This window comes from Microcebus murinus, chromosome 2, assembly GCF_040939455.1.
Source record: "Microcebus murinus isolate Inina chromosome 2, M.murinus_Inina_mat1.0, whole genome shotgun sequence".
Classification (NCBI taxonomy): Eukaryota; Metazoa; Chordata; class Mammalia; order Primates; family Cheirogaleidae; genus Microcebus; species Microcebus murinus.
This window is the reverse complement of record NC_134105.1, coordinates 121,490,530-121,506,165: the sequence shown is the minus strand read 5'-3', so window position 1 is coordinate 121,506,165 and position 15,636 is coordinate 121,490,530. Positions and strand designations below refer to the sequence as shown.

The following is a 15,636-nucleotide window of genomic DNA, read 5'->3' as shown; positions in this document are numbered from 1 at the left end:
TTTGGGTATATGCCCAGTAGTGGAATTGCTGAATCAAATGGTAGATCTACTTGTATCGCTTTGAGGTATCTCCATATTGCTTTCCACAGAGGTTGGACTAGTTTGCAGTCCACCAGCAGTATAGGAATGTTCCTCTCTCTCCGCATCCATGCCAGCATTTGTTGTTTGGGGACTTTTTGATAAAGGCCATTCTCACTAGAGTTAAAGGATATCTCATTGTGGTTTTGATTTGCATTTCCCTGATGATTAGAGAAAGAACCTCAGAGATTGAAGATAACACCTTCCAATTAAATAAATCAGTCACAGAGAAACAAGCAGAGAAACAAGAGAAAAGAGAAAAGCCTACAAGAGCTGTGGGGTTACGTGAAGAAACCTAACGTCAGGGTCATAGGGTTACCAGAAGGGGAAGAAGAAAACACTCAAGGGTTGGACAAGCTATTTGAAGATATAATAGAGGAAAATTTCCCAGGCCTTGCTAAAAATCTCGATATATAAGTTCAAGAAGCTCAGAGGACACCTTGGAGACTCAATGCAAACAGGAAGGCTTCACGACATGCAGTCATCAGACTGACCAAAATATCAACTAAAGAGGCCCTTCTAAGAGCTGTAAGATGAAAGAAGCAAGTAACATACAAAGGAAAGCCATTCTGAATAACGCCAGACTTCTCTACTGAGACTTTACAAGCAAGGAGAGACTGGGGCCCCATTCTCACTCTCCTGAAACAAAACAGTGCCCAGCCTAGAATCTTATTCCCTGCAAAACTAAGCTTCGTATATAAGGGAGAAATAAAGATATTCTCAGATAAGCAAAGTCTCAGAGAATTCACCAAGACAAGACCAGCCCTACAAGAAGTACTCAAAACAGTGTTACCCACGGATCAGCACAATAAACACTCACAAATGTAAATCTACTCAAAGCTAAAGATACCACAATATCTCAAGAGAGAAAACAAAGCAACAATGTTCAGCCCAACATAATGAACAGAGAAATCTGCCCCACCTATCAGTTATCTCAATAATGTGAATGGCTTGAACTTCCCACTCAAGAGACATAGGCTGGCTGAATGGATAAAAAAACACAAGCCAAGTATCTGCTGCCTTCAGGAAACACATCTAACCTGCAAGGATATATATAGACTAAAGGTAAAGGGGTGGAGAACAATATTTCAAGCAAACGGAAGCCAAAAGACAGCTGGCGTACAGGTGCTGATTACAGATAACTTAGTCTTTAAATCAACAAAAGTATTAAAAGACAAAGAAGGTCACTATATGATGGTGAAGGGTACAGTTCAACAAGAAGACATAATAATTCTAAATATATATGCACCCAACCTTGGTGCACCCGGATTCATAAATCAAACTCTACTGGATCTAAACAAATGGATGAACAGAAGCCCTTTTGAACACTCACGTGTGGCTTGCTCGCCAGGGCTGGGCACCTGGGGCCAGGTGGCCGAGGAGGCGGGGCTGGGGCTGGGAGCGCCGATCACGCGTGCGCAGTTGGCGCCCAGCACGCGGGAGGGCTTGAGGGCGGGGCTGCTGGGGTCCCTGCAGGGGCAGCGAACCCCACACTCTGCTGCCTGTGTTTGTGTGACCCCACTCGCTGAGGATGCATTTTACATTTTGAAGTAGTTGGGAAAGAATCAAAAGAATCATTTTTTGGGTAACACGTGACAGTGATTTGCCATTCAAATTCGTGTCAGTAAGTACAGTTTAACTGGAACGCGGCCCGCTCATTCTGTGCTCTAAGGGACAGCCCAGTGGAGCGCTTGCGACAGAGACCCCATAGCCCTCCCCCGAAGCTTAAAATGTTTACTGTCTGGCCCTTTATGGAAAGTTAGACCCCGGTCTGAAGGAACGTCTCTTCTGAAGGCCGCGCCCCCCAATGCAAACGGCCACTGCCCTTCCCCTTTGAGCCCTGCGTGCGCGCAACCATGGCCGTAGGTACGGTGTTCACGCTCCTGCAACCGCCTTTTCCATTCCAGGGCGGCAGCGCGAGGCCCTGCAAAGTTCTGTCACTTGCACGTGGCCCAGAGAAGGGCGCTAAAGACCGGATGGAGAGGGAAGCGCTGTCTTTAAAGGGCTTATGTGACCCCACTGGGAGAAACGGAATGGTTCTAGCATGTTCCTATCACCAGAGATTCGTACAGGTCCAATAGGAGCCGCCCAGTCTCTTCCTCAGAATGCTCCCGGTTCCACCTACTGATCTCACCATGCCGGGAGGCCCTTTTTCTTTTCTTTTCTTCTCTTTGTTTAAATTCCCCATCTCCTGACCCTTTCCTTAGAACTCTCAATAAGGGGTTTTCACTTAAAAAGAAAGTTAGGTCCTGTGCTCAGAGTTTATCTTCCTAAGATGTCTTAGCAAGAGAATAGAGGGTTAGTGTGACTCACTGTGATAAGGTACATATTGTGACAAGAAAGATGTTAACATCTTAATGAAAGCCCTGAGGGGAAATTTGCATAAACCCGGCTCTTTGTTGCTTAAAAAGAGCCACTGATGCCTTATTTAAAAAAATCAAACTCCAATTTTGTTAAATATTCACTCTGGGAATGATTTGGAGTATTTTCCTTGTCTCCTGGGTCTTTTTTCCTTGTGGGAATTACGGGTGCTTAGAATGGAAGAGGCCCAAGCCTTCCCTCAGCCCACCCTCCTTGAGGACCCTGTGAGAGGGACACTGTCTTACTCCCTTCGGACCTGAAGCTTTCAGAAGTTGGGGAAAGCTAGAGGACAGGTCAGCTCCTGGGACTTGGAACTTTGATAGAGCAAGAACCCCCCTTGCTCAAGTCTCTGTATTTCTGCAACTATCCAATTCTTCAACTCCATTAAAAATATCTTGGGTGGGGAGCGGTGGCTCACACCTGTAATCCTAGCACTCTGGGAGGCCAAAGCAAGAGAAATATTTGAGGTCACGAGTTTGAGACCAGCCTGAGCAAGAGCAAGACCCCATCTCTACTAAAAACAGAACAAACTAGCCAGGCATGGTGGTACACTCCTGCAGTCCCAATTACTCAGGAGGCTGAGGCAGGAGGATCACTTGAGCCCAGGAGTTTGAGGCTGCAGTGAGCTATGATGATGCCACAGCACTCTACCTGGGACAACAGAGCAAGACCCTGTCTCAAAACAACAACAGCAGCAAACCAAAGAAAACTCAACTACTTTTGAGTCTCCTGAAATTTATTTTTTATTTGAAGTTCTTCTGACATTTTTGACAGTTTGTTGCATGAATACCACCAGTGACAGGGAGCTCACCACCTCTTGAGGCAGGATGTACTACACTGGGCTGGAATCTGCCTCCTGTTAACCTCTCCCACTGGTCTAGTACTTCCTCTGAAATTGATAAATGTTCCATTCATGCTTCTTTGTGGCAGTCCTTCATATGCATGTGGACAATGATTGCATGTCTTCAAGGGGTCCTAAAATAACAAGGATTCTTTTGTTGTGATCACATATCAACACTAAAAAGTTACACTTAGCCCTGCCTCTCTGGATGGTTTCAGGCAACTTTACAACAAAGGACGGATCTTCAACAGGGTGCCATCTCCGTCCTTGGAAGCCGGATGACTCACTCTTCTTATGCAGATGCTCCTCCAGAAGGAAAAGCAGGGAAAAACCGAGGCCAGACCCCTATCATTCCCGGGTTTGAGGCAAGTCACCCAGGGCAGAAGGCTTCCGTTGCAATGGTGTTGGTTTTGTTTTTGTTTCTTTTTTTTTTTTCCTTAAGAAACTGATGTTTATTTTCTATCAACCTATTTCCATGTTGTGCGAGAGCCTGTGGAGGAGCAGCTTACTTAGTTCCTACCCACTCAGGGCCGGAGCAGTGGGGGCTGCAGACCAGCCCCTTGGGGCGAGCGCTCCAGGCTTCAGCCGGGACCTGCTGAGCAGGCACAGAGGCGCCTGCACGCCTGCAGTCCGCACCCTCCCGCCCGGTAGCAGTGCGCTCAGGAGCTGGAGCAGTCCTTTCTCCCTGATATTCCTCCTTGGCCACAGCCTTTTCAGCAGCAGCCTGCTCTTCCTTTCCACTATCTTCAGAATCTCTGTAGAAGGAGAGATCAGGCATGACTCTCCACGGTGTTCATGGGCGACGGTGCCACGAATGCACAGAATTCCCGGGCCAGCATCCACATCAGACCCGCTGAGGGAGCTCCCGTGTTGCATGGCATGGTGCCGTGCAGAGGGGAACCTGTGCTGCACGGAGCAATGAAGGCAGGTTAACACACGACACTTCTGTGGAAGACCAGTGGTCAGCCCTGGGGTCAGTAACCAGAAGGTGTGGGTCCCAAAATACTGGCCCTGGTTAGCGAGGGCTCCGGGAGTGAGGCGGCCAGCAATAGGAGTGGCTCCGATGGCAGCAGCAAACTGCATGGCCGGTGTTCCTGGAGGACAGGAGGCTGACATCAGCAGGCACAAACTGCCAGCAAGAGCTTCTCCCAGGTCCTCTTAGGATTTATGATGCAGATGCCATTGCTTTTCCTTCTGTAGATGTATTGTTCCATTTGGAAGTCAAGGTTGGCACCACACACGTGAGTTCATGCTGCAAGGAATTTGAGGACATCCTCCTCCATTTGCAGGACATCAATGGCTCTGGACATTGCGAAAGTGTCCCCTTCTGTTACTACGAGAACCCAGAACAGTGCTGCCTGCTGCGAGCGCATGCGGGCCCCTCTCTGGGTAGCAGGAAATAGCAGGTTTTTTTTTTTTAAGGTACAGCTGAATTCACGACCTGCATCTCACTGTCAGGTTCCTGGGTGTCTACCCTCTGCAGCGCCAGCTGGTGGGAAGTTTATGCTGTCAATGGAAAAAGCCAAACTCTGTAAAATAATTTTAAAGAGATTTATTCTGAGCCAAATTTGAGGACCATGACCCGGAGCCACTGCCAAGAGGCCTTGGGCAAGTGGACTGGCTGTGGCTGGGTTACAGTTTGGTTTTTATACAGTTTAGAGACAAGGGTTATGGGTAAAGCCATCAATCAACGTGTGGGAGGCATACATTGGTTTGGCCCAAAAAGGAGGGCCATCTCGAAGGGGGGGAGGGGCTTACAGGTTATAGGTGGGTTTAAAGATTCTTTAGATTGTAATTGGCTAAAGACAGGAAGCTTTGTCTAAAGACGTGGAATGTTTTAACATAAACTGTTTACTAGAGATAAGCCACCATTTGTTGCAAATTGAGGGCCTGCAGGTTTGTCTTGCATACCCTTAGGCCTGTTAATGGGTTACAAAGGAAGTCTCCAAGAAGGGAGGGGGGCATGATAAGGCCTGTCTGACCTCCCTCCTCCTGGCAGGCAACTTTGCCCTTGAATATTCCTCTGGCCACTAGGGGGTCCATTCAGTCAGCTGGTAGGGGTTGAGCATTTTAGTTCACAGTTAAGATATTTTAAATTTATGATAGGCAACTGCTAGGATGCTTGAGTTAAGACAGGGGCTTCCTATCTTTTAGATGATGTTAATGCCATACCAGAATCAGGTTGGGAAGTAAACCATTGCTTTATTTGGTTAACAAAAGCCGCTTAGTAGGAATTTACCATTTGTCAGCCTAACCCAGCTGGCCTCCTTAGGAAAGAGTTTTTAGCAAAAGAAAAAGATCAGAGTTCAGTCCTCAGTGTCCTCCCAGGTATATGATACCCAGGAAGGAAGGGGACTTTGCTGAAAGCCAGGAGTAAGGAGAATGGTGTCCTTGCTAGGGGCAAGGATATTTGATCACTGGGGGCTCTCTGGATAGAAGGGAGGGGGGAAGGGTCTGAAGTGAAGCCAGTCAGCATTACTGGTCTTGCCCAAAGTCAGGAGGCAGCTCAGAAGGGTGTGAGAACAGAGGTTCTGCCCTCATTCATTCACCTGGCCTCACCACCCTCCCCAGCCCAGGGAAGCGTTAAGGAAGATTTATGGGAGGCCATGGGTTGGGACTGAGCTCCTGCACTAGGCCCAAGAAACGACACCAAAGTGGAGTCTCCCATGCTGAAGTCCCAGGCCACCAAGCTGAAACCAACTTTATCTGACCTTCCAAGAAGTCAGGATAAACAGAGATAACAGCAAATCCCCAAACAGGCCAGTTTTAGCTGGCATGGTAATGAAGTTTCTTCTGCTTTAACCTTTACAAGGGAAGTAACTTTGGAACAACCAATCTATTTTTTGTTCCCTGTTTCTGCTTTCCTCAGCCCTTTTCTGTCTATAAAGCCAAACTCCTCTTCTCAACTCATTGGAACACTCATTCTATTTTATAGAACAAGGTGTTGCCTGATTCTAGAATCGCCAATGAAGGTCAGTTAAGATCTTTAAACTAAAATTTGTTGTAATTTTATCTTTTGACAGAGTCTATGTGCTGGCTCCACAGATCCAGAAAGTGTTTTTCGGCAGAACGCCCGCAGCACCCACAATCGCTGCTGTGACACCTGCCTCCCGGCCCAGGGCTGCCACCGTGATTCTCTGCAGAGTCCAGTGGGGACAAGAGACAAACAAACACAAACAGCTGACCCTCCTGTGGCCCAGTTTCTAAGATGAGGCATCTAAATGCAGCCTCTCCAGAGCAGGTCCGGCCGGCGCGGGCCCTGCCTGGGGCCATCTGGGTTCCAGGCTGAGCAGGATGATGAACTCCCAGAGGGATATTTGGGGCTTCACTGTATTTCACACCAGAAGCCAGTCTCAATGTGACTTTGTGGATAAAGAAAAACAATCCTGACGGGCAGTCCCTGCGTTTTTCTCCCACTTCACGCCCCTACGTGGCTGACCACACTGGTGGGAGTGCCCATGGGGGGTCAGTATCGACCGTTATGCTTACGTCCCTCCTTAGCCACGGGAGCATCCAGGGCACGGAACGCTGACAAGCAAGCAGTGACGCTGTGGCTCTAGTGCCCGAAGGGGGTGCTGGACCTGGGGCAACCTTAGCGGTCACTTACTCAACCCTCGTTTGTCCAAAGGAAAGGAATGAGACAGGGAGTCGAGGGGTTGAGAGAAAAGCCTCTAGATGTTAATAGACTAGGGCCACTGTAGTCTTTTGAGGTTTCTCATAGTTTAAAACAAAAGAAGCAATTCAAAAAATGAGAATCATAAAAATTGTGGAATATTTTAAATGTTTACATTTTATAAATTAAAACTTTTTACAGAAAAAATGCAATGTAATATATTTTAATGGTCACAAAATCTAGAAAAATATTGATTCATAGCCATTCTATACTACAGGCAGTGCTGCATAGTCAGGGATCTCAGTTTAAGGTTGGACAATGAATGCCTTCTCCCTTCACACCTGTACCTTTGGAACTGTATGAGTCATTTTATTTGGAGGCAGGGTCCAAAGTCTAATTTGAGGCCTTGGTGAATGTAGAGGCCAGCCTGTTCGTCTGCCTTCTTTCTCTCTTCTGAGCTCTTCTGGAAACCAGCTTTGTGATCCTGACCACTCATGTCTTCATCAGGGTAGAGGACCTAACTTTGCATTTTTGGCAATCTTGAATTTGCTATCTTGCTGAAGGCCTGCTTGCTTAAAACACATAAAAAATCAAAATTGTGATTTCTTGGTGGAGCCGCCAGTGAATCAAATTTAGGGGCAAAGCAAAACTCCCGCTCACAGCAACGGCTTGGTGCTGTGGCAGCCGCGCTGGGACGGCCCCGGGAGCCCGCCTGCTGTGTGCCCTGGATGGCTTCTGCAGTGGTGGGGCCGGCCTTGCCCCCTGCAGGGTCTGTGGAAATGAGGAGGTGTGGCTCCCCAGTGCAGTGGTTGGGATGTTTGTCCCCTCCAAATCTCATGTTGAAATTCCACCCCAGTGTTGCGGTGGGGCCCAACAGGAGGTATTTGGGCACTGGGGCAGATCCCTCATGAGTGGCTTGGCGCTGGCCTCTGGGTCAGGAGTGGGCTGTCACTCGATTAGTTTTCTCCAGAACTGGTTGTTTCAAAGCGCCGGGCACCTCCCCGCTGCTCTGTCTTGCCTCTCCCTCACCGGGAGGTCTCTGCGCACGCCGCTCCCTTTCACCTTCTCCGGTGAGCGGGCGCAGCCCGGGCTCTCACCAAATGCCCGGCCTTTCAGCCTGCAGAACTGGGAGCCAAATAAACCTTTTCTCTGCACACATTGCCCAGTTTCAGGTGTTCCCTTACAGCAACGCAAGACAGACTAAGGCACCAGGCTACGTCAGAAAAGACATTGTGACATCCCACCTGAGTGGGGGAGAAAGAGTAGTATCTTTTCCTCACCCATTGCAAGGTTCATGACTGAGGACCCTGTGAAAAAAGATGGGTTAACAAGAGAAAAGCAAACAAATTTATTTAATGTAAGTTTTATGTGACATGGGAGCCCTCAGAAATGAAGATCCAAGGAAATAGGTAAACTTGTACTTTTTTATACTAAGTTTGGTGAAGAAGTAGACAGTTGTGGGTTGGAGGATGAAAGGCTATGCCCTAATGACAATCAATGTGGGGGGACTTAGCAGGGCCTATTTGTTCAGATCCTTGCTGGCATCTCTGTGTCTTTGAAGATAAGGACGTTCCCTTCCTTTGGGCATAGCGGGGCAAGGGGGCCTTATCACCTACTTCAGAGAGGAAAGCCAGAGAATTCTCTTATGGCCCGCTCCAGGGAAAAAGGGCACGAGGTGAGTCAGAGAGACCTTCATATTCTGCAGTTTTCTCAAATGTTAAGGTGCCACATGTGTCCTGAACCCCATCACTGACTATCTCTTGCATCATACGCTGTGAGTGAAGCCAGCCACGGTGTCCTGAGGACACTCAGGTAGCCCGTGGAGAGGCCCCAGTGGGGAGGAACTGAGCGTTCCTACCAGCAACCAGCACCCACTGTGAGTGAGCCACCATGGCAGTGGGTTCTCCATCCCAGTCAAGCCTTCAGATGACTGCAACCCTAGCCAGCTTGACTGGAACCTCACGAGAGACCTTGTAAGGGCCTGATTGCACCCCAAAGCTGCTGGCTCACTTGTGCGAGCCCGGATAACAGAAAATGGGCCCAGGGGAGGAGTAATCGGCTCCTGGAAACTGCTAGCTTGGGGCCCAAAGGTAGAGCTATCGGCTAAACGCATATTTCTGCTTCTGAGAATCGCTTGCTTGCAGCTGGACGCATAGGTATGGGGCCAGATAAGGGAGAAAGCCCCCTTTGCCGCCGGCGGGCTACCAGTCCACCAATCATTTTAAAGACTAACACGCACAATCAGCTTGTACAGCGCGGGTGTTCAAGAGGGTGGGGGGATAAAAGGGGAGCCCCAGCTTTGGTCAGGGTCCTTGCCTGTAAGAGCGGCCACTGCGCTGGCACTCTAGGGCCTGGACCCTGGCTAGCCAGAAAATAAAGCTCCTCTTGAGTGATTGCATCCTTGGTGTCTTTGTTCGTCTGCCTGGCGGGGTGCAGGAAGCCGGTCCCTAACATTTGGGGGCTCGTCCGGGATAAGGCTCCCCTGCAATCCGCTGAGTAGAGCACAAAGCTGAGGGAGGAGTGAGCGAGACCCCACACTCGGACTAGCCGAGTGTGTAGTAGGACGAGGAACGATTCCCGGGATTGCTAAGCCGGCACAGGACCTAGGCGGACGCGCTGGAGGGTCGCCGGTCGGAGCCAGACGGAGACGTCCTCTGGCTCCGGGAGGACTCCGGTACTGGTCTCGCCGCCAGAGGCGGGGGCCAGGAGGAATTCGGAGAAAGGAAGTCCGGACCAGGTTAGGGCATTGTCTCTTGTAGTCTGTCTAGCTTCTGTTGTCCGTTTTGTCTGTCATCATGTTTTGTCTGTCATCATTGTTTGTTACCACCGGGGATAGTGAGAGTGTGCATGGGTCTCGAGAGCAAGATTTTCAATTTAGGAAACCTGCGAAGAGGAGCAGAGGAGGACCTTAGAGCCACGATCCGGGGCAGACCAGCATTGGCCAAAGGTCCCCGTTGTGTCATCTGCTGTCGGATCCTCACCCCAGAGGCCTCTGCCCTAGGCCAGTGCCGGTACCGCCACCTGCCCATAGTAGATTCAGAGGAATCCTGCCCCAGCCTAAGCCCTGAGGGGGGCCCACGCCCTAGGACTCCGCCACAACCATGGGGCAAGCCATGACAACGCCTCTCTCTCTCCTAACAGGCCACTTTAAGGACGTGAGGGAAAGGGCCCGTAGTCTGTCCCTGGAAATCAGGAGGGGCAAACTAGTCACCCTTTGTAAAGTTGAATGGCCCGAGTTTGATGTTGGGTGGCCTAGAGAGGGATCCTTTGACAGAGTCATGGTAAAAAAAGTAAAAGAGAAAGTCTTTGGGCACCCTGGGCACCCAGACCAGATTCCATACATTATAGTCTGGCAGGATTTAGTGCGAGATCCCCCACCTTGGATGCAAGCATTCGTGCCGCCCTTTAGGGGGTCCTCTGAGGTCCTCACTGTGCGAGGTAGTACTAAGAAAGAACAGCAGGACTCCCCATCCACCCAGGGGTGCTCCGAGGTCCTCACTGTGCGAGGTAGTACTAAGAAAGAACAGCAGGACTCCCCATCCACCCAGGTGCTCCCGGAGTCCAACCTTTACCCAGATTTGATTGGGCTGACCGAGCCTGATGCCCCTCCCCCTTACAACCCCAGGACAGCACCCACGATCTCCCAGGCAACAGCGCCCCAACTAAGTGCTGTGGGAGGGGAAGAAGGGCCAGCCTATGGCACCAGACAGTGCACAGGTCGAACCCCCGACCCGGAGCCTGTGAAAACATTCCCCTTGCGAGCAGTCGGACCCCGGGGGGGAGATGGGACACAGAATTACCAATATTGGCCTTTCTCCACCAGTGATCTTTATAACTGGAAAGCCCAAAACTCTAATTTCTCTGATAACCCTAAAGATTTAATTAACCTATTAGACTCTGTTCTCTTCACGCATCAGCCCACCTGGGATGATTGCCAACAGCTACTTAAGGTGCTCTTCACCACGGAAGAGAGAGAAAGGATACAGGGGGAAGCAAGGAAATTGGTCCCAGGAGAAGATGGTAGACCTACAACGAACCCACGGACAATTGACCAAGTGTTCCCCCTTGAACGACCTCCGTGGGACTACAATGAGGCTGAAGGTAGGGAGCGTCTCCGGGTCTACCGCCAGACTCTGATGGCCGGTCTCCGCATGGCGGCGCGAAAGCCGACTAATTTGGCCAAGGTAGGAGATGTGCGTCAGGGCCCAGAAGAAAGCCCGGCAGCATATTTAGAAAGAATCATGGAAGCCTTCCGGCAGTACACCCCCATAGACCCCACCTCAGAGGAAAGTAAGGCCGCTGTCATGATGGCCTTTGTGAATCAGGCTGCTTCAGACATAAGGCGAAAAGTGCAAAAGATAGACAGACTAGGAGAGAAAACCTTACAGGACCTATTAGAGGTAGCAGAAAAAGTTTACAATAATAGAGAGACATCAGAAGAAAAGACAGAGAGGATAAGACAAGAAGACAGAAAATTTCAGGCTAGAGAGATGCGGAAAGCAAATAAAGAAATGGCTAAAATTTTGCTAGCCGAGAGAGAGAGAAGGTGGGAGGAAAGATCAGAGAACAGAGCAGGGCCCAGATTCCAGAGAGAGAGGCTTGACAGGAACCAGTGTGCCTGTTGTAGAGAACATGGGCACTGGGCAAAAGAGTGCCCCAAGAAGAAAGGGGGGCAGGGATTGGGGGGATCTAAAGGGGTCATGGTGGTGGGTCAAGCAGAGGATGACTAGGGGCGACGGGGTTCGGCTCCCCTCCCCGAACCCAGGGTAACTCTACAGGTGGAGGGGAATCCAGTAGACTTCCTCATAGATACCGGGGCTGAACATTCTGTACTAACTCAAGATAAAGGGAAATTATCTAAAAGGACCAGCTGGGTGCGGGGAGCGACTGGAACTAAGTTATATCAGTGGACCACACAGAGAAGATTAGACTTGGGAACAGGACAAGTGAGTCACGCTTTCATGGTCATTCCTGAGTGCCCCACACCACTACTAGGCAGAGACATACTCACCAAGCTCAAGGCCCGAATTCACTTCGAAGAGGGGGGGATAATGGTAACTGACAATGAAGGCAGACCCCTCAGCGGCCCCCGGGTCACCCAGGTTCTAACATTGACACAGGCGGATGAATATAGACTGTACCAGCCCACAAAGAGCAGGGGAGACAGAATAGATCAATGGCTCCGAGAATTTCCCATGGCTTGGGCTGAGACAGGGGGTACGGGGTGGGCCAAGCACAGGCCGCCCCTCTACATCGAACTAAAGCCGGGTGCTGAGCCGGCTCGTGTCAGACAGTACCCCATGTCCCGGGAGGCAAAGGCGGGGATAACACCCCACATTCGGAGACTCCTAGACAGTGGGATTCTCAGAAAATGCCAGTCAGCTTGGAATACACCCCTGTTGCCGGTAAAGAAACCTGGAGGAAAAGATTATAGACCAGTACAAGATCTTAGAGAAGTCAATGCAAGGACTCTGGACATCCACCCTACCGTTCCAAACCCCTACACTCTGCTAAGCTCGCTCTCTCCCACGTTATCCTGGTATACAGTTCTAGATCTAAAAGATGCTTTCTTCAGTTTGGCTGTGGCGACACGCTGTCAAGAGATTTTCGCCTTTGAGTGGCAGGACGAAGAGAGAGGGGTCTATGGGCAACTGACATGGACCAGGCTGCCTCAGGGGTTCAAAAATTCACCCACCCTCTTCAACGAGGCCCTCCAGGATGACCTGAGTGAGTACCGCGCCAACCACCCCGAGGTAACCTTGCTGCAGTATGTGGATGACCTGCTGCTGGCTGCCCCTGACCCCCAGACTTGCCTAAAAGGTACCAGAGACTTACTTAAAACACTCGGCGAGCTGGGGTATAGAGCCAGTGCAAAGAAGGCCCAAATTTGCAGAGATGAAGTCACTTATCTCGGGTATAAGATAAGAGGGGGCCAAAGGTGGCTGACTGAAGCTATGAAGCAGACTGTGTTACAAATACCCACTCCGACCTCGAGCCGAGAGTTAAGAGAATTCTTGGGGTCGGTGGGTTACTGCCGCCTTTGGATCCCGGGGTTCGCGGAAAAGGCCCGCCCTTTATATGAAAAATGCAAAACAGGGCAAACATGGGAATGGACTGAGACAATGGCAAATGCCTTCCAAGTCCTAAAAACGGCCATGCTAAAAGCACCTGCCCTAGCGCTCCCTGACCCCACCAAAGAATTCCACCTCTATATAGATGAAAAAAAGGGCATTGCAAAGGGGGTGCTCGCACAAACCCTAGGGCCCTGGAAGAGACCAGTGGCCTATCTGTCAAAGAAGTTAGATCCGGTGGCAGCCGGATGGCCGGCGTGCTTACGAGTGATCGCGGCCACAGCCCTATTAGTAAAAGATGCTGATAAACTTACCCTGGGACAGAGACTGATAGTCACTACTCCGCATGCCATAGAAGGGGTTTTAAAGCAGCCTCCGGGGCGATGGATCACAAATGCAAGGCTCACTCACTACCAAGGACTGTTGCTGGATGCACCTCGCATCGAGTTCCAGGCCCCCGCCACCCTGAATCCGGCAACGCTCCTGCCTGTTCCAGAATCAGCAGCACCTGAGCACGACTGTCTCGAAATCCTGGCTGAAACCCAGATGGCCCGGAGAGACTTGAAGGACCGCCCCCTTCCGAACAGCGACCTCATCTGGTTCACGGACGGGAGCAGTTTCGTCCGAGAAGGACACAGGTATGCAGGGGCGGCCATAGTCGATAACCAGGGCAAGCTTATCTGGGCGGCCTGCCTTCCACAGGAAACGTCTGCTCAGAAGGCAGAGCTGATAGCGCTGACAGAAGCACTCCGCCGGGCTCAGGGAAAGAGGCTGACTGTATACACCGACAGTCGCTATGCATTTGGGACGGTGCATATAAACGGGACCCTCTACAGAGAAAGGGGGTTCATCACGGCAGAGGGAAAAGAGATCAAGCACAAGCCCGAGATTCTCCACCTGCTAGAAGCCATCCTACTGCCAAAGGCAGTGGCGGTAGTCCACACCCCGGGACACCAAAGTGGGGACTCCCTAGAAGCAAAAGGAAACAGGCAGGCAGACGCAGAAGCCAAAAAGGCTGCGTACGAGGGCATGCCACTAAGCGTCCTACACACGGGCCCCGGCCTGCCGCCTCCGGGAATGGTACAGATACCCCCAGTGCCCACCTATACAGAGACAGACAAAGCCTGGGCCGAAGAACAGAAAAATACACACCAAGGCGAGGACGGATGGATATGGGACAAAGAGCATCGCATGATAATGCCAGAAGCTTTGGGACGGTATGTGTTACAGCATCTACACCAGACCACCCATTTAGGAAAAAAACAAAATGCTCCAGCTGCTGGATACTGCTCAGTTGAGGTTCAAGTCACAGAGACAGGTGGCCGCCGATATCGTCCATGACTGCCAAGCTTGTCAGGTTATGCAACCGGGAAAAACCAAGGGGACTCACACAGGTACGAGGGAAAGGGGGAGGCAGCCAGGACTGTTCTGGGAAGTAGATTTCACAGAGGTAAAACCTGGGAAATACGGATACCGGTATTTACTAGTCATGATAGATACATTTTCTGGGTGGGTCGAGGCTTTCCCTACTAAAAATGAAGCTGCCCTAACTGTAGCCAAAAAGTTATTAGAAGAAATTATCCCTAGATACGGGGTGCCAGAAGGAATGGGCTCCGATAATGGACCTGCATTTATAAGTCAGATAAATCAAAAATTAGCCCAAACCCTGGGGATCAATTGGAAGTTACATTGTGCATATAACCCCCAGAGCTCAGGACAGGTAGAAAGAATGAACAGAACACTAAAGGAGACTTTGACTAAATTGGCACTAGAAACTGGCGGAGACTGGGTGACCCTCCTTCCCTTCGCCCTGTTCCGAGTCCGGAACACCCCCTACCATCTGGGACTAACTCCATTTGAAATTATGTATGGTACTCCCCCACCAGTGGTGCCTAGGCCAAAATGCAGTGGGGCACTTCCAAAACACCCTAAAGAAATATTACAAGCTGTACAGGCCTTACAGCATGTCCACAGTCGGATATGGCCAGCACTTCAGGCCGTATACGATGCGGCAGGACCAGATGCTGACCTCCCTTATCACCTGCACCAACCGAGTGACTGGGTGTGGGTAAAGAGACATAATAGTAAAACCCTGGAGCCCAGGTGGAAGGGACCTCATCAAATTATTCTCGTTACCCCCACTGCTCTCAAGGTAGACGGCATATCAACTTGGATACACCACTCCCACGTAAGACCAGCCAACAAGAACGACCTAGAACGGTGCCGGAGCCAGTGGAGAGCGACGGTGGACCCAGAGAACCCACTGAAGGTCAGGCTGACTCGAGTAGCAGCAGCGCCACAAGAAGCCAGCTGAGTCCTATTCCTCTTGGACTACTGCTTATACTGTCTAGACTCAGACTTGGGGCTGTGGCACCTGGAGATTGGACCTCACTACAAAAATGTATGCAGGGTTTGTTTTATATCTCCTTGAGAGCATTTTGTTAATGGGTGGGGGTGTTGTAAGTGTGATGAACAATTTCAATCCCCACAAACCCCATAGTCTGACATGGGAAATTGTCAATCAAGAAACCCATGAGGTCTGGAACGTGACCTCTGGGGTGGCCCCCTTAAACAGTTGGTGGCCGGACTTATATTTTAACTTAGAAAAAGTCAACCCCCTAGAAAAGCCAGCACAGACAATAGCGATATCCTCAGGAGGCCCTGGTGCTGCC

At 50.4% G+C, this 15,636-nt stretch overlaps 1 long non-coding RNA gene and 1 pseudogene across 1 annotated transcript; one reads left to right on the top strand and one right to left on the bottom strand.

Annotated features, from left to right (window-relative positions):
* Positions 1–3,173: 3,173 nt before the first annotated feature.
* On the bottom strand, positions 3,174–13,368 carry LOC142869602 (small ribosomal subunit protein uS2-like; annotated as a pseudogene).
* LOC142869603 (uncharacterized) lies at positions 4,795–9,291 on the top strand. The gene is made up of 2 exons (XR_012918201.1): positions 4,795–5,251; positions 8,616–9,291. It is a non-coding gene; the product is annotated as an uncharacterized LOC142869603 (long non-coding RNA).
* Positions 13,369–15,636: the final 2,268 nt, after the last annotated feature.